Below are 15,297 nucleotides of genomic sequence, written 5' to 3' on the forward strand. Positions count from 1 at the left end.
TTTCGATGAAACGCACGTTCTGTTATAGTCACAGCCGTGATTTAAACAGTTTTATAAACGTCTGAGTGTTTTCTATCCACACATACTAATCGTATGCATATACTATATTCCTGGCATGAGTAGCAGGGCGCTGAAATGTTTCGCGATTTTTAACAGAATGTTCGAAAAAGTAGAGGGTCGACTTAAGAGGTTAAAGAAGAAGTTACAGGTCTGTGAGAGCCAGAAATCTTGCTTGTTTGTAGGTGACCGAATACTTATTTTCCACCATAATTTGCAAATAAATTCATTAAAAATCCTACAATGTGATTTTCTGGATTTTCTTTTCTCATTTTGTCTGTCATGGTTGAAGTGTACCTATGATGAAAATTACAGGCCTCTCTCATCTTTTTAAGTGGGAGAACTTACACAATTGGTGGCTGACTAAATACTTTTTTCCCCCACTGTATATCCCCCCACTAGCATCCCCATACTTGAATGAAGACAGCTTCTCCATCTTGGAGTGGGAAATCAATCATTTCCAGGCACAGGGACATGTACTAGTCTGTGGCGACCTAAATGCCAGAACCAGACAAGAACCTGACACCCTCAGCACACAGGGGGACAAACACCTGTCTGGAGGAGACAACCTTCCCTCCCCCATATACCCCCTAGGCACAACTACGACAACATAACCAACAAAAACGGGTCACAAGTCCTGCAGCTCTGTCGCACACTTTGTATGTACATGGTTAAATGGTAGGCTTCGAGGGGACTCCTGTTGTAGGTAAACCTATAGCTCATCTCTTGGCTGTAGTACTGGAGACTACTTTATCACTGACCTCAACCCAGAGTCTCTCAGAGCGTTCAGTCAGCCCACTGACAACCCTATCAAAATCAAAATCTACTTGAAGAGAGCAATACTCAATCATGAGGCATCAAAGCCAAAGGAACTGAATAATATTGAGAAATGCCATAAATGGAAGGACTGTAGTGTGGAAACCTACCAAAAAAACAATTAGGCAACAACAATTTCAATCCCTTTTAGACAACTTCCTGGACAAAACATTCCACTGTAATAGTGAAGGTGTAAACTTGGCAGTAGAAAACCTAAACAATATATTTGACCTCTCAGCTTCCCTATCAAATCAAAAAACTTTGAACAGAAAACTTAAGAAAATTAACATGCTGTAGAATGCAAAAACCTAAGAATTTGAGAAACGTATCCAATCATAAACATGGAGACCCAGAAAACCTGAGTCTACGCCTTCACTTTGGTGAATCACTAAAACAATACAGAAATACACTACGGAAAAAGAGGGACCAGCACGTCAGAAATCAGCTCAATGTTATTGAAGAATCGATAGACTAACCACTTCTGGGAAAATTGGAAAACACAAAGAGTTATCTATCAAAAATTGAGATGTATTGCTAAACCACTTCTCCAATCTTGTTGGCCCTATAACAAAGAATATTCATGATCAAATACAAATCTTAGAATCAACTATTACAGACTACCAGAACCTACTGGATTCTCCAATTACATTGAATGAACTACAGGACAAAATACCTTCCAACCAATAAGTCTGCTCTCTCAGGCACCAGGCGGTGTCTGTCCTCACAGAATGCAGTCTCCCAGTGTCTGTCCTCACAGAATGCAGTCTCCCAGTGTCTGTCCTCACAGAATGCAGTCTCCCAGTGTCTGTCCTCACAGAATGCTCCCATCCCACGCCATGCCTCAGACGGCTCTTTGGTCTCCCACGCCATGTCATGCCTCAGCCGGCTCATCTGGGCGCCCACGCCTCGGCCGGCTCCCACACCTCGGTCGGCCAGTCAGGCTCGCTGGGTGGCGACCTTAGAGAGGGGGGGGGGTACTGTCACGCCTGATCCCGCTCTCCCTCTTTGGCGCTCGAGTGCACCAGGTGGCCCATTATTACGCACACGTCACCATCGTTATGTGCATCAGCGCTTCATGGGACTCATCTGGTCTTTATTACTTCATTGAGTGATGAAGCTGGAGAAGAGTCCCCCTAAGCAAGCTGGTCCTGGGGATCTGTTCACAAACAGACCCCACAGAGCCCCAGGACAGCAACACAAACAGACCCCACAGAGCCCCAGGACAGCAACACAAACAGACCACACAGAGCCCCAGGACAGCAACACAAACAGACCACACAGAGCCCCAGGACAGCAGCACAAATAGACCCCACAGAGCCCCAGGACAGCAACACAAACAGACCCCACAGAGCCCCAGGACAGCAACACAAACACACCCCACAGAGCCCCAGGACAGCAACACAAACAGACCCCACAGAGCCCCAGGACAGCAACACAAACAGACCACACAGAGCCCCAGGACAGCAACACAAACAGACCACACAGAGCCCCAGGACAGCAACTCAAACAGACCACACAGAGCCCCAGGACAGCAACACAAACATACCCCACAGAGCCCGAGGACAGCAACACACACAGACCACACAGAGCCCCAGGACAGCAACACAAACAGACCCCACAGAGCCCCAGGACAGCAACACAAACAGACCCCACAGAGCCCCAGGACAGCAACACAAACAGACCACACAGAGCCCCAGGACAGCAACACAAACAGACCACACAGAGCCCCAGGACAGCAACTCAAACAGACCACACAGAGCCCCAGGACAGCAACACAAACATACCCCACAGAGCCCCAGGACAGCAACACACACAGACCACACAGAGCCCCAGGACAGCAACACAAACAGACCCCAGGACAGAGCCCCAGGACAGCAACACAAACAGACCCACAGAGCCCCAGGACAGCAACACAAACAGACCACACAGAGCCCCAGGACAGCAACACAAACAGACCACACAGAGCCCCAGGACAGCAACACAAACAGACCCCACAGAGCTCCAGGACAGCAACACAAACAGAACCCACAGAGCCCCAGGACAGCAACACAAACAGACCCCACAGAGCCCCAGGACAGCAACACAAACAGACCCCACAGAGCCCCAGGACAGCAACACAATTTGACCCAACCAAATCATGACAAAACAAAAAGATAATTATTTGACACATTGGAAAGAATTTACAAATAAACAGCACAAACTAGAATGCTATTTGACCCTAAATAGAGATTACACAGTGAAAAATACCTGACCACTGTGCCTGACCTGAACGTAAGGAAAGCTTTGACTATGTACAGACTCAGTGAACATAGCCTTGCTTTTGAGAAAGGCTGCCGTAGGCAGACCTGGCTATCAAGAGAATACAGATTATGTGCACACTGCCCACAAAATGAGGTGGAAACTGAGCTGCCCTTCCTAACCACCTGCCAAATGTATAGCCATATTAGAGACACACATTTCCCTCAGATTACACAGATCCACAAAGATTTAAAAACAAACCCAATTTTGATGAACTCCCATATCTATTGGGTGAAATATCAGTGTGCAATCACAGCAGCAAGATTTGTGACCTGTTGCCACAAGAAAAGGCGATCAAAAACCATTTACATTACATTTAAAACCATTGTAAATACAACCCATATTTATGTTTATTTATTTTCCCTTTTGTAATGTAACTATTTGCACATCATTACAGCACTGTGTATACAGTACCAGTCAAACGTTTGGACACTGTCACTGTGTGCTCCCTCTCCAGCCCCTAGGTCACCAGGCTGCTCATTATGAAGCCATCGTTATGCGCACCTGTGTGTCATCAGACTCACCTGGTCTCCATCACCTACCTGATTACCTTCCCTTTATATATATGTGTCATTCCCTTTGGTTTATTCCCCAGGTGTCATTGTTTCTGTTTCATGTCTGTTCGTGGTTCTAGTTTTGTATTATTTTGTGTTTATTTATTAAAATACTCCCTGAACTTGCTTCCTGACTCTCAGTGCACATTGTCACCGAATAATGCCACACCTAAGGGAAGCATTAGGGAGTGCTTTTTTTGTGTCGGTTGGAATGACGTTGGGTTCGGGAGACACTACAGGCTGTCATGCCTCAGCCAAATTGCCAGGCTCCCCTGCCTTGTCAGGCTCTCATGCCTCAGCCAGCTTGTCGTGCTTTCATGCCTCAGCCAAATCTCCAGGCTCCCCTGCCTCGTCAGGCTCTCATGGCTCAGCCAGCTCGTCGTGCTTTCATGCCTTAGTTGGATCGCCAGGCTCCCCTGCCTCGTCAGGCTCTCATGCCTCAGCCAGCTCGTCGTGCTTTCATGCCTTCGTTGGATCGCCAGGCTCCCCTGCCTTGTCGGGCCTGTCAGGTCCCAGGTCCCAGCTGGCGACAGGTTCCCGCGCATCAGCAAGGGTGACTGAATCCCGGGATCGTCCCTTGGGTTGGCGTCCTGTGGCTGGAGCCGAACGTGCCGGGGAGGTGGGTACCATCAGTTATGCTCTCTCTCCGGCGCTCTAGGTCGCCATGCTCCTGCGTCTCAGCCGGATTGACAGGTTTCCCGCGCCTCTGCAGAGCTGTCCCCTCCTGATCCCCGGGATCGTCTTTTTGGTCGGCGTCCTGCGGCTGAAGCTGCGCGTTGAGGAGGGAGTACTGTCACATGTGCTCCCTCTCCGGACTCTAAGTCACCAGGCTGCTCATTATGTCACACACCTGTCACCAGCGTTACACGCACCTGCGCGTCATCAGACTCACCTGGACTCCATCACTTCCCTGATTGTATGTGTGTCACTCCCTTTGCTTCCTTCCCCAGGCGTCATTGTTTATGTTTCAGTTTCATGTCTGTGTGTTCCCTGAATTTGCTTCCCGACTCTCAGCGCACATCGTTAGACACACCTACTCATTCAAGGGTTTTTCTTAATTTTGACTATTTTCTACATTGTAGAATAATAGTAAAGACATCAATTATGAAACAGCACATATGGAATCATGTAGTCAGCGTGGAACGGATGTAAGTGTGGCTAGGTCTACATAAGGGTGCTAATTTAAAAAACTCACAAAAGCTCTGACGAAGGCCATGAGGCCGATGCGTAAAGCTTATTAAAGATTAATGAAACGATCAAGAGCAGTGTGCGGGTTCCTTCGTTTTCTTCATCTAGCTCAGGTGTGCAAGTGCCTTTTGAATTTGACTTTACAAACAACAAGAGGGCTTAATTGGAGTCTATTTCTTCAGAGCCTAGACCTATATAAAATAACTAGGTAGGCTATGAAGCTTAACAGCCTAATAGAAGTAGGATTTTTTTAGGCCTACTTTACAATTGCAACTGGTCAAAAATGTAGCATCCTACATAAAACAATCATTAAAAAAAACAGTCTGCACTTTCGAACTAAAACAATGTAACTAAAAAGAAAGAGCACCTTTGTAATTCCAAAGCTCTAAAAGTAATTGGAAAGGTAGATACAAATGATGTGTGACATTGTGGTTACAATAAAGAATGTGGCCGATCATGCAAATGATTCCTATTAGCAGGACAATAGACTTTTAACAGCCTGGCTACTATTGTTGTGAAAATCCCTCAACTTGCAATATATTCGATGCTTTAGTACTCTAGATTGTTACATTTCTAACTCAAAACAGCATTTCTTCATCAACATCTTTATGCTTTTGTTCATCTTCTTGATCTTCCTTTTTTTCTGTAGCAATTTTTAGCAAATTGCTCAAGGGCCACGGTTGATTAGTCTGTGAAGATGACGTTATTGAATGTCTCGCCAGCTTTGATCCATGACTGGGCCTGCAGGACGCAAAGTTCTTTTGTTTGTCAGACGAATCATTGGGTCGAAACTACAGAACAGCACAACACAAGGGAACACACGGTTAATGTTCTGAGAATTTAATTTTTTATATACACTGCTCAAAGAAATAAAGGGAACACTAAAATAACACATCCTAGATCTGAATGAATGAAATATTCTTATTAAATACTTTTTTCTTTACATAGTTTGTGTGTGATTTTGTTGTCAGTACATTGAACTATCAATGGAAATCAAATTTATCAACCCATGGAGGTCTGGATTTGGAGTCACACTCAAAATTAAAGTGGAAAACTACACTACAGGCTGATCCAACTTTGATGTAATGTCCTTAAAAAAAGTCAAAATGAGGCTCTGTAGTGTGTGTGGCCTCCACGTGCCTGTATGACCTCCCTACAACGCCTGGGCATGCTCCTGATGAGGTGGCGGATGGATTCAGGTCTGGGGAACGGGCGGACCAGTCCATAGCATCAATTCCTTCCTCTTGCAGGAACTGCTGACACATTCCAGCTACATGATGTCTAGCATGGTCTTGCAATAGGAGGAACCCAGGGTCAACCGCACCAGCATATGGCCTCACAAGGGGTCTGAGGATCTCATCTCGGTACCTAATGGCAGTCAGACTACCTCTGGCGAGCACATGGAGGGGTGTGCGGCCCCCCAAAGAAATGCCACCCCACACCATGACTGACTCACCGCCAAACCGGTCATGCTGGAGGATGTTGCAGGCAGCAGAACGTTCTCCACGGCGTCTCCAGACTCTGTCACGTCTGTCACATGTGCTCAGTGTGAACCTGCTTTCATCTGTGAAGAGCACAGGGTGCCGGTGGCGAATTTGCCAATCTTGGTGTTCTCTGGCAAATGCCAAACGTCCTGGTTGGTGTTGGGCTGTCAGCACAACCCCAACCTGTGGACGTCGGGCCCTCATACCACCCTCGTGGAGTCTGTTTCTGACCTTTTGAGCAGACACATGCACATTTGTGGCCTGCTGGAGGTCATTTTGCAGGGCTCTGGCAGTGCTCCTCCTTGCACAAATGCAGAGGTAGCGGTCCTGCTGCTGGGTTGTTGCCCTCCTACAGCCTCCTCCACGTCTCCTGATGTACTGGCCTGTCTCCTGGTAGCGCCTCCATGCTCTGGACTCTATGCTGACAGACACAGCAAACCTTCTTGCCACATCTCGCATTGATGTGCCATCCTGGATGAACTGCACTACCTGAGCCACATGTCTGGGTTGTAGACTAAGTCTCATGCTACCACTAGAGTGAAAGCACTGCCAGCATTCAAAAGTGACCAAAACATCAGCCAGGGAGCATAGGAACTGAGAAGTGGTCTGTGGTCACCACCTGCAGAACCACTCCTTTCTTGGGGGAGTCTTGCTAATTGCCTATAACTTCCACCTGTTGTCTATTCCATTTGCACAACAGCATGTGACGTTTATTGTCAATCAGTGTTGCTTCCTAAGTGGACAGTTTGATTTGACAGAAGTGTGATTGACTTGGAGTTACATTGTGTTGTTTAAGTGATCCCTTTATTTTTTTGAGCAGTATATATATATATATATATATATACATTTGAAGTCAGACGTTTACATGCATCTTAGCCAAATACATTTTAACTCAGTTTTTCACAAATCCTAGTAAAAATTAGGTAGGTTAGAATCCCCACTTTATTTTAAGAAGTGAAAATTCAGAATTATGGTAGAGAGTGATTTATTTCAGCTTGTATTTCTTTCATCGCATTCCCAGTGGGTCAGAAGTTTACATACACTCAATTAGTATTTGGTAGCATTGCCTTTAAATTGTTTACCTTGGGTCAAATGTTTCGGGTAGCCTTCCACAAGCTTCCCACAATAAGTTGGGTGAATTTTGGCCCATTCCTCCTGACAGAGCTGGTGTAACTGAGTCAGGTTTGTAGACCTCCTTGCTCGCACAAGCTTTTTCATTTCTGCCCACACATTTTCTATAGGATTGAGGTCAGGGCTTTGTGATGTGGTTGAAAAACGAGTTTTAATGACTCCAACCTAAGTGTATGTAAACTTCCGACTTCATCTGTATATTTACATATATATATGTGTATATTTTTATATATATATATATATATATATATATATATATATATATACACACATTTCTTACTGAGCCGTGATGCCCGAAAATTACAGTTTGCCAATCCCTCATCATCTTCATTCATCAGTGAGTCAACGGCTTGAATGGTCACTGACTCACTCACGCGTTGAAAAGGAACGAGATGCCATCACAATCCATACCAGGCACACCTGTGAGCTCTGCAACTCCACCTCCGACAGGCAGAGTCAACATACAGTACGTGGCGGGTTTGTCAGCTTTTCGTTTCACCCTGACATTTCCATTCCTCTTCTGACAACAGAACTTGACCAACTGCTCAACAGGCACAGCAAGGTCCGCCCGGGCCGTTATGCTGTTCTGCTATTCCAAGGATGTGTAACTGAAAGAGAGATACCACGAGTGGGCACAGAATACATACCCTCCCGCTGTGGCCGTCTATTTCAGCACTGTTTCGCGCTGCTCTGAGACAAGCATGGAGAAACAAAAATGTTAAAATATTCCATGATATTTTCAAGATATGTGTTGACTGAATATAAGCAAGTGATGTCTGCTAAATAATCAAGTTAGGTTTCTCCAGAATTAAATCATTCTAAATAACTGTCTTAATTTACAACTTAGTGAGAATGTCTCACCCCATGTTCAAGAATGGCCTTTTTCTGGTTTTAGAATGATATAAAAGTCCCTTAGATATTCTCAGACATTCTCACAGATCCTAACGGAAAATTACCCTTTATATTAATATCAGAGTCCTCCAATCCTCTAAATGTAATTATTGGCGGAGAGTCATTGATTTTATGTTGTTGATGACATACGGTCAAAAATGGTGAAGGTCTTATTTATTTAAAGAGCACATTGATGTTAGAAGCAAAAGCCTACAACTATTTTAGAACTGTTTCATGCTGCTCTGAGACAAGCTAAATAGCCCAGTACTGTACTGCCGGACATCACGTTGTACAGCGCCATATTTTCCGTTCCATCCTAAAAGAAACCCAGAGTGTTTTTAGTTTTTCATGGTATAGAAAGATCATAATATTAATCTAATTAATTAAGCAAGTACCAGTCAAAAGTTTGGACACACCAACTCATTCATGGATTTTTCTATATTTTTACTACTTTCTACATTGTAGCATAATAGTGAAGACATCACAACTAGCAGGTGTAGCCCATCATACAAATGTTTTCTATTAGCAGGACAATATAATTTTTATATCCCGGCTACTGTGTGAAAATCCCTCAACTTGCAATGTATTCGATGCTGGAAATCAACAATGGATTCACCAAAGTCTACTGAGAATGAGTAAATGTCCAAACTGTAAATGAAAGCAAAGTGAGATTTTTCAAGAGTAAGGCGAGAATTCTACCACTGAACAACCAAGGCTGGAAATCGTATCATAAAGCTTTATCTCCAAGCATATTTTTCGCTTTGTGGGCTCAGCTACATTGTTCACCCTAAAAAAAAGCAGTCCTTTCTCCCCGTCGGGGAATTGAACCCCAGTCTCCCGCGTGACAGGCGGGGATACTCACCACTATACTAACGAGGAGCTGGTGTTTTGGACCTTTGAAAAAACGTGGAGCATTGGGACTAACCATAAGTTTGCACTGTTGGGCTTTAACCCTTCTAACAAAAACATCTGTATAGACTGAATGGTTAGAGCTAGAAACTACTGTGACCCCTCTATGGAAAGCTGGGACTCTCACGAACACGTACGTGTAATCAATTTCGCTCTATACCACTCACAGGCCACACAGTCGTAGTTAGAAGGTGACGAGTTTGTGGGATGTCCCAGGACATTGTCACAAATGCCAAACTCAAGACAGTTGTCAGTGACTAGTTGGTTACTCGTTTCCCATTTAAAGTGTTACATTTATAACTCAAAACAACAGTATTTTTTTCATGAACATCTTTATGCTTTTGTTATTTAAAAAAAATAGAAATAAAAAAAAGATCAATGCTTGTTTATATTTCACTTAATACCAATTTGAATTAGAAAATTAGGGTGTTATTAATGTTATAGAGTGAACTTTATTTAACTGGGCAAGTAAGTTATGAACAAATTCCAATTTACAAGGACAGCCTTCTCCTTCCTCCCCAACGGGGATTTGAATCCCGGTGTCCCGTGTGCCCAGCATTCTGTAGTACAGACATGGCCTGCTCTCCCTTATGTAAGGAATTAGGCACTTTCCAATGTTAACTACAGTATGTATTGTAGACTGCATGGTAGCCTAATAAACAAATAAACACATTTTGTTAATAAAAGAATGATTAAAAAAATATTCTTTCAAAATGCAGATTTTGTTTTAGTTTTGGATTCATAACGAATTACTTTACCTCTGGGTTCCCAAAGACACATCTCAACATCTACTGTTCAGAATAGTCTGCATGAATCAGGCCTTCGTGGTTGATATGCTGCAAAGAAATCACTACTAACAGGACACCAATAATAAGGCCAAGAAACACGAGCAATGGAGATTAGACCCCACCCCCCCTAAGTTTTAGATGCACTATTGTAAGTGACTGTCCCACTGGATGTCATAAGGTGAATGCACCAATTTGTAAGTCGCTCTGGATAAGAGCGTCTGCTAAATGACTTAAATGTAAATGTAATGTAATGGATATCTATCCTTTGGTCTGATGAGTCCAAATTTGAGATTTTTTGGTTACAACCGCAGTGTCTTTGTGAGACATAGAGTAGGTGAATGGATGATCTCCACATGTGTGGTTCCCACTGTGAAGCATGGAGGAGGAGGTGTGATGGTCTGGCTGTGCTTTGCTGGTGACACTCTGGGTGATTTATTAAGAATTCAAGGCACACTTAACCATCATAGCTACCACAGCATTCTGCAGCGATACACCATCCCATCTGGTTTGTGCTTAATGGGACTATTTGTTTTTAAAGAGGACAATGACCAAACACACCTCTAGGCTGTGTAAGGACCACTTGACCAAGAAGAAGAGTGATGGAGTGCTGCATCAGAGGACCTGTGCTGCATCAGTTGACCTGGCCTCCACAATAACCCAACCTCAAACCAATTGAAATGAGTTGGACCGCAGAGTGAAGGAAAAGTAGCCAACAAGTCCTCAGCATATGTGGGAACTCCTTCAAGATTGTTGGAAAAGCATTCCAGGTGAAGCTGGTTGAGAGACTGCCAAGAGTCTGCAAAGCTGTCATCAAGGCAAAGGGTGGCTACTTTGAAGAATCTATAATAGTAAAACATTAATTACAACCCTTGTATGAGTAGGTGTGTCCAAAAGTTTGACTGGTACTGTAGACATATTTTTGGGGAACGTTTTTTTCACTTTGCCAAATCAAGTGAATTAGATAACAAACCAATGTTAACATATGTTACCCATGCCCATAAAGCCCTTTAATTGAATTAAATTAAAAAGAGAGAGGATTGGTCAGTCGAAGATCGTTTGAAGGAGACCCACAGGCGCATAATTATTCCGGTCACCAGATCATCGAAGGGGAGTTCCGTTATAGATTTACTGAGCCCATCAAAGAAAAAGAGAGCGATAGAGAAAAAGAGGATTGGTGAGGCGAAGATAGTTTGAAGAAACTCACGCACGCATGAGCACACACACACACACACACACACACACACACACACACACACACACACACACACACACACACACACACACACACACACACACACACACACACACACACACACACACACACTCCTGAAGACTGCACTGCACTCCAGGAAAATCGATCCTCCTCCTTCAGAGTAAAGAAATTTATGAAGCGGGAACATAAAGGCAGTCATGTCCAATTAGCTGAATTTACAATGGGAGGAGGGAGGGAAGGAAGGAAAGGGGGCCGTAGGCCTGCTGATCAATGACCCGGCTGCACACTATGGCGTGTGTGTGTGTGTGTGTGTGTGTGTGTGTGTGTGTGTGTGTGTGTGTGTGTGTGTGTGTGTGTGTGTGTGTGTGTGTGTGTGTGTGTGTGTGTGTGTGTGTGTGTGTGTGTGTGTGTGTGTGTGTGTGCCACAGGAGGTTGGTGGCACCTTAATTGGGAAGAACGGGCTCAAGGTAATGGCTGGAGCGGACTGGGTGGAATGGTATCAAATACATGACACACATAGTTTCCATGTCTGATGCCATTCCATTTGCTCTGTTCCAGCCATTATTATGATTCATTCTCCCCTCACCAGCCTCCACTGGTGTGTGGGGTTGTGTATTTGCATGTACAGTGCATTCAGAAAGTATTCACACCCTTCCATTTTCCACATTTTGCTACTTTACAGCCTTATTCTAAAATGTATTAAATTATACATGTTCCTCACCAATCTACACACAATACCCCATAATGACAAAGTGAAAATAGGTTTTTAGATATTTTTGCAAATGTATTAAAAATAAAAAACAGAATTATTTACCTAAGTATTCAGACCCTTTGCTATGAGCCTCAAAATGATTGAACTCTGGAGGAAACATGGCATCATCCCTACGGTGAAGCATGGTGGTGGCAGCATCATGCTGTGGGGATGTTTTTCAGCAGCAGGGACTGGTGGCACCTTACTTGGGAAGAACGGGCCGATTTCAAGGCAGCAGCAGTAGGCTCGTAAGCATTCATTCAAACAGCACTTTCCTGCATTTGCCAGTAGCTCTTCATTGTATGACTTCAAGCCTATCAACTCCTGAGATTTGGCTGGCAATACTATAGTGCCTATAAGAACATCCAATAGTCAAAGGTATATGAAATATAAAATGGTATAGAGAGAAATGGTCTTATAATAACTACAACCTAAAACTTCTTAACTGGGAATATTGAAGACTCATGTTAAAAGGAGCCACCAGCTTCCATATGTTCTGAGCAAGGAACTGAAACGTTAGCTTTCTTACATAGCACATAGCACATATTGCACTTTTACTTCCTTCTCCAACGCTTTGTCTTTGCATTATTTAAACCAAATTGAACATGTGTCATTATTTATTTGAGACTAAATAGATTTTATTGATGTATTATATTAAGTTAAAATAAAAGTGATCATTTAGTGTTGTTGTAATTGTCATTTTTACAAGTATATATATAAAAATTGTCCGATTAATCAGTATCAGCTTTTTTTTAGTCCTCCAATAATCGGTATCGGCGTTTAAAAAATCATGAATCGCTCTACCTCTACTTGACACATTAGAAAGAATTTACACAAAAAAAATGAGCAATCTAGAATGCTATTTGGCCCTAAACAGAGTGTACACAGTGGCAGAAAATGTTGGGTCAGGTTCAGGAAATATTTGACGGTCCACAAAATGAGGTGGAAACTTCTGAACCTGCCAAATTTATGACCATATTAAAGACACATATTTCCCTCAGATTACACAGACCCACAAAGAATTTGAAAACAAATCCCATTTTGATGATCTCCCATATCTATTGGGTGAAATACCAGTGTGCCATGACAGCAGCAAGATGTGTGACCTGATGCCACAAGGGCATGAAACACCAGTGTAAATACAACCCATATTTATTTATTTTTCTTTTGTACTTTAACTATTTACACATCACCACAACACTGCATAAAGACATGACATTTGAAATGCCTTTCTTCTTTTGGAACTTGTGTGAGTGTAATATTTACGGTTAACTTTTTATTGTTTATTTCACTTTTGTTTATCCATTTCACTTACTTTGGCAATGTAAACAAGGTTTCCCAGGCCAATAAAACCCCTTGAATTGAATTGAGAGAAAAACAAACTAATAAAGAGAGAAGGAACAGGGGGTAGATCTCCCCTGCTGTGTGTCTGCCATCCCAGTTAGAGAAGCATCCATGCAGACCGTCCTCTTGGTGTTCCCCTGCAGTCAGGGAGCAAGGCAGACCGGCAGCACTTTGATAGCCCCTCTATAGCAGAGTAGTAAACCCTCCTCCTCTCCTACATCATCCCTTAATCTCAGAGGAAGGGATTCTCACATCCTCCCCTTGCCCCCCACAACCCAATAACTTCACACTGCATGGTCCATTGGGTGAGAGGGAGAAGAGACATGGAATGTGAAGAAAGACAGAGAGGGCAAGAGTAGGAATGGGCAGAAAGAGGTTCAGGGAGTCACTCTAAATGAGAAGAGAGAAGAAGAGTTCCACACCAGAAAAGAGGGAACTATTGGGCCAGCGATAGAGAGATAATGATCAAGGGAAAGAGAGAGGGAGTGATAGTTGAGTCCCTGGAGAGAGAAAGGGAGAGAGAGAGAGAGAGAGGGAGGAACAGGCGTTAAAAACAGAGAGTTAAAGGCCTATTAACGGCTGCTTCCCCAGTCTTTCTCTCCTCTATCCTTCCCTCGCCTCTTCCCTCTGCCACAACGCTCCCTTGACGTTAAAAACAGAGAGTTAAAGGCCTATTAACGGCTGCTTCCCCAGTCTTTCTCTCCTCTATCCTTTCCTCGCCTCTTCCCTCTGCCACAACGCTCCCTTGACGTTAAAAACAGAGAGTTAAAGGCCTATTAACGGCTGCTTCCCCAGTCTTTCTCTCCTCTATCTTTCCCTCGCCTCTTCCCTCTGCCACAATGCTCCCTTGACGTTAAAAACAGAGAGTTAAAGGCCTATTAACGGCTGCTTCCCCAGTCTTTCTCTCCTCTATCCTTCCCTCGCCTCTTCCCTCTGCCACAACGCTCCCTTGACGTTAAAAACAGAGAGTTAAAGGCCTATTAACGGCTGCTTCCCCAGTCTTTCTCTCCTCTATCCTTCCTCGCCTCTTCCCTCTGCCACAACGCTCCCTTGACGTTAAAAACAGAGAGTTAAAGGCCTATTAACGGCTGCTTCCCCAGTCTTTCTCTCCTCTATCCTTCCCTCGCCTCTTCCCTCTGCCACAACGCTCCCTTGACGTTAAAAACAGAGAGTTAAAGGCCTATTAACGGCTGCTTCCCCAGTCTTTCTCTCCTCTATCCTTCCCTCGCCTCTTCCCTCTGCCACAACGCTCCCTTGACGTTAAAAACAGAGAGTTAAAGGCCTATTAACGGCTGCTTCCCCAGTCTTTCTCTCCTCTATCCTTCCTCGCCTCTTCCCTCTGCCACAACGCTCCCTTGACGTTAAAAACAGAGAGTTAAAGGCCTATTAACGGCTGCTTCCCCAGTCTTTCTCTCCTCTATCCTTCCCTCGCCTCTTCCCTCTGCCACAACGCTCCCTTGACGTTAAAAACAGAGAGTTAAAGGCCTATTAACGGCTGCTTCCCCAGTCTTTCTCTCCTCTATCCTTCCCTCGCCTCTTCCCTCTGCCACAACGCTCCCTTGACGTTAAAAACAGAGAGTTAAAGGCCTATTAACGGCTGCTTCCCCAGTCTTTCTCTCCTCTATCCTTCCCTCGCCTCTTCCCTCTGCCACAACGCTCCATTGACGTTAAAAACAGAGAGTTAAAGGCCTATTAACGGCTGCTTCCCCAGTCTTTCTCTCCTCTATCCTTCCCTCGCCTCTTCCCTCTGCCACAACGCTCCCTTGACGTTAAAAACAGAGAGTTAAAGGCCTATTAACGGCTGCTTCCCCAGTCTTTCTCTCCTCTATCCTTCCTCGCCTCTTCCCTCTGCCACAACGCTCCCTTGACGTTA

The 15,297-nt window shown here is 44.2% G+C and overlaps 1 protein-coding gene and 1 non-coding gene across 2 annotated transcripts in view; one reads left to right on the forward strand and one right to left on the reverse strand.

The window, feature by feature from the left end:
- Positions 1-15,297, forward strand: part of LOC124016624 — a 122,780-nt gene that overhangs the window by 39,213 nt on the left and 68,270 nt on the right. The window lies entirely within an intron of this gene.
- On the reverse strand, positions 9,227-9,298 carry trnad-guc. The gene has a single exon. It is a non-coding gene; the product is annotated as a tRNA-Asp (tRNA).

This window comes from Oncorhynchus gorbuscha, linkage group LGY (assembly GCF_021184085.1).
Source record: "Oncorhynchus gorbuscha isolate QuinsamMale2020 ecotype Even-year linkage group LGY, OgorEven_v1.0, whole genome shotgun sequence".
NCBI lineage: Eukaryota > Metazoa > Chordata > Actinopteri > Salmoniformes > Salmonidae > Oncorhynchus > Oncorhynchus gorbuscha.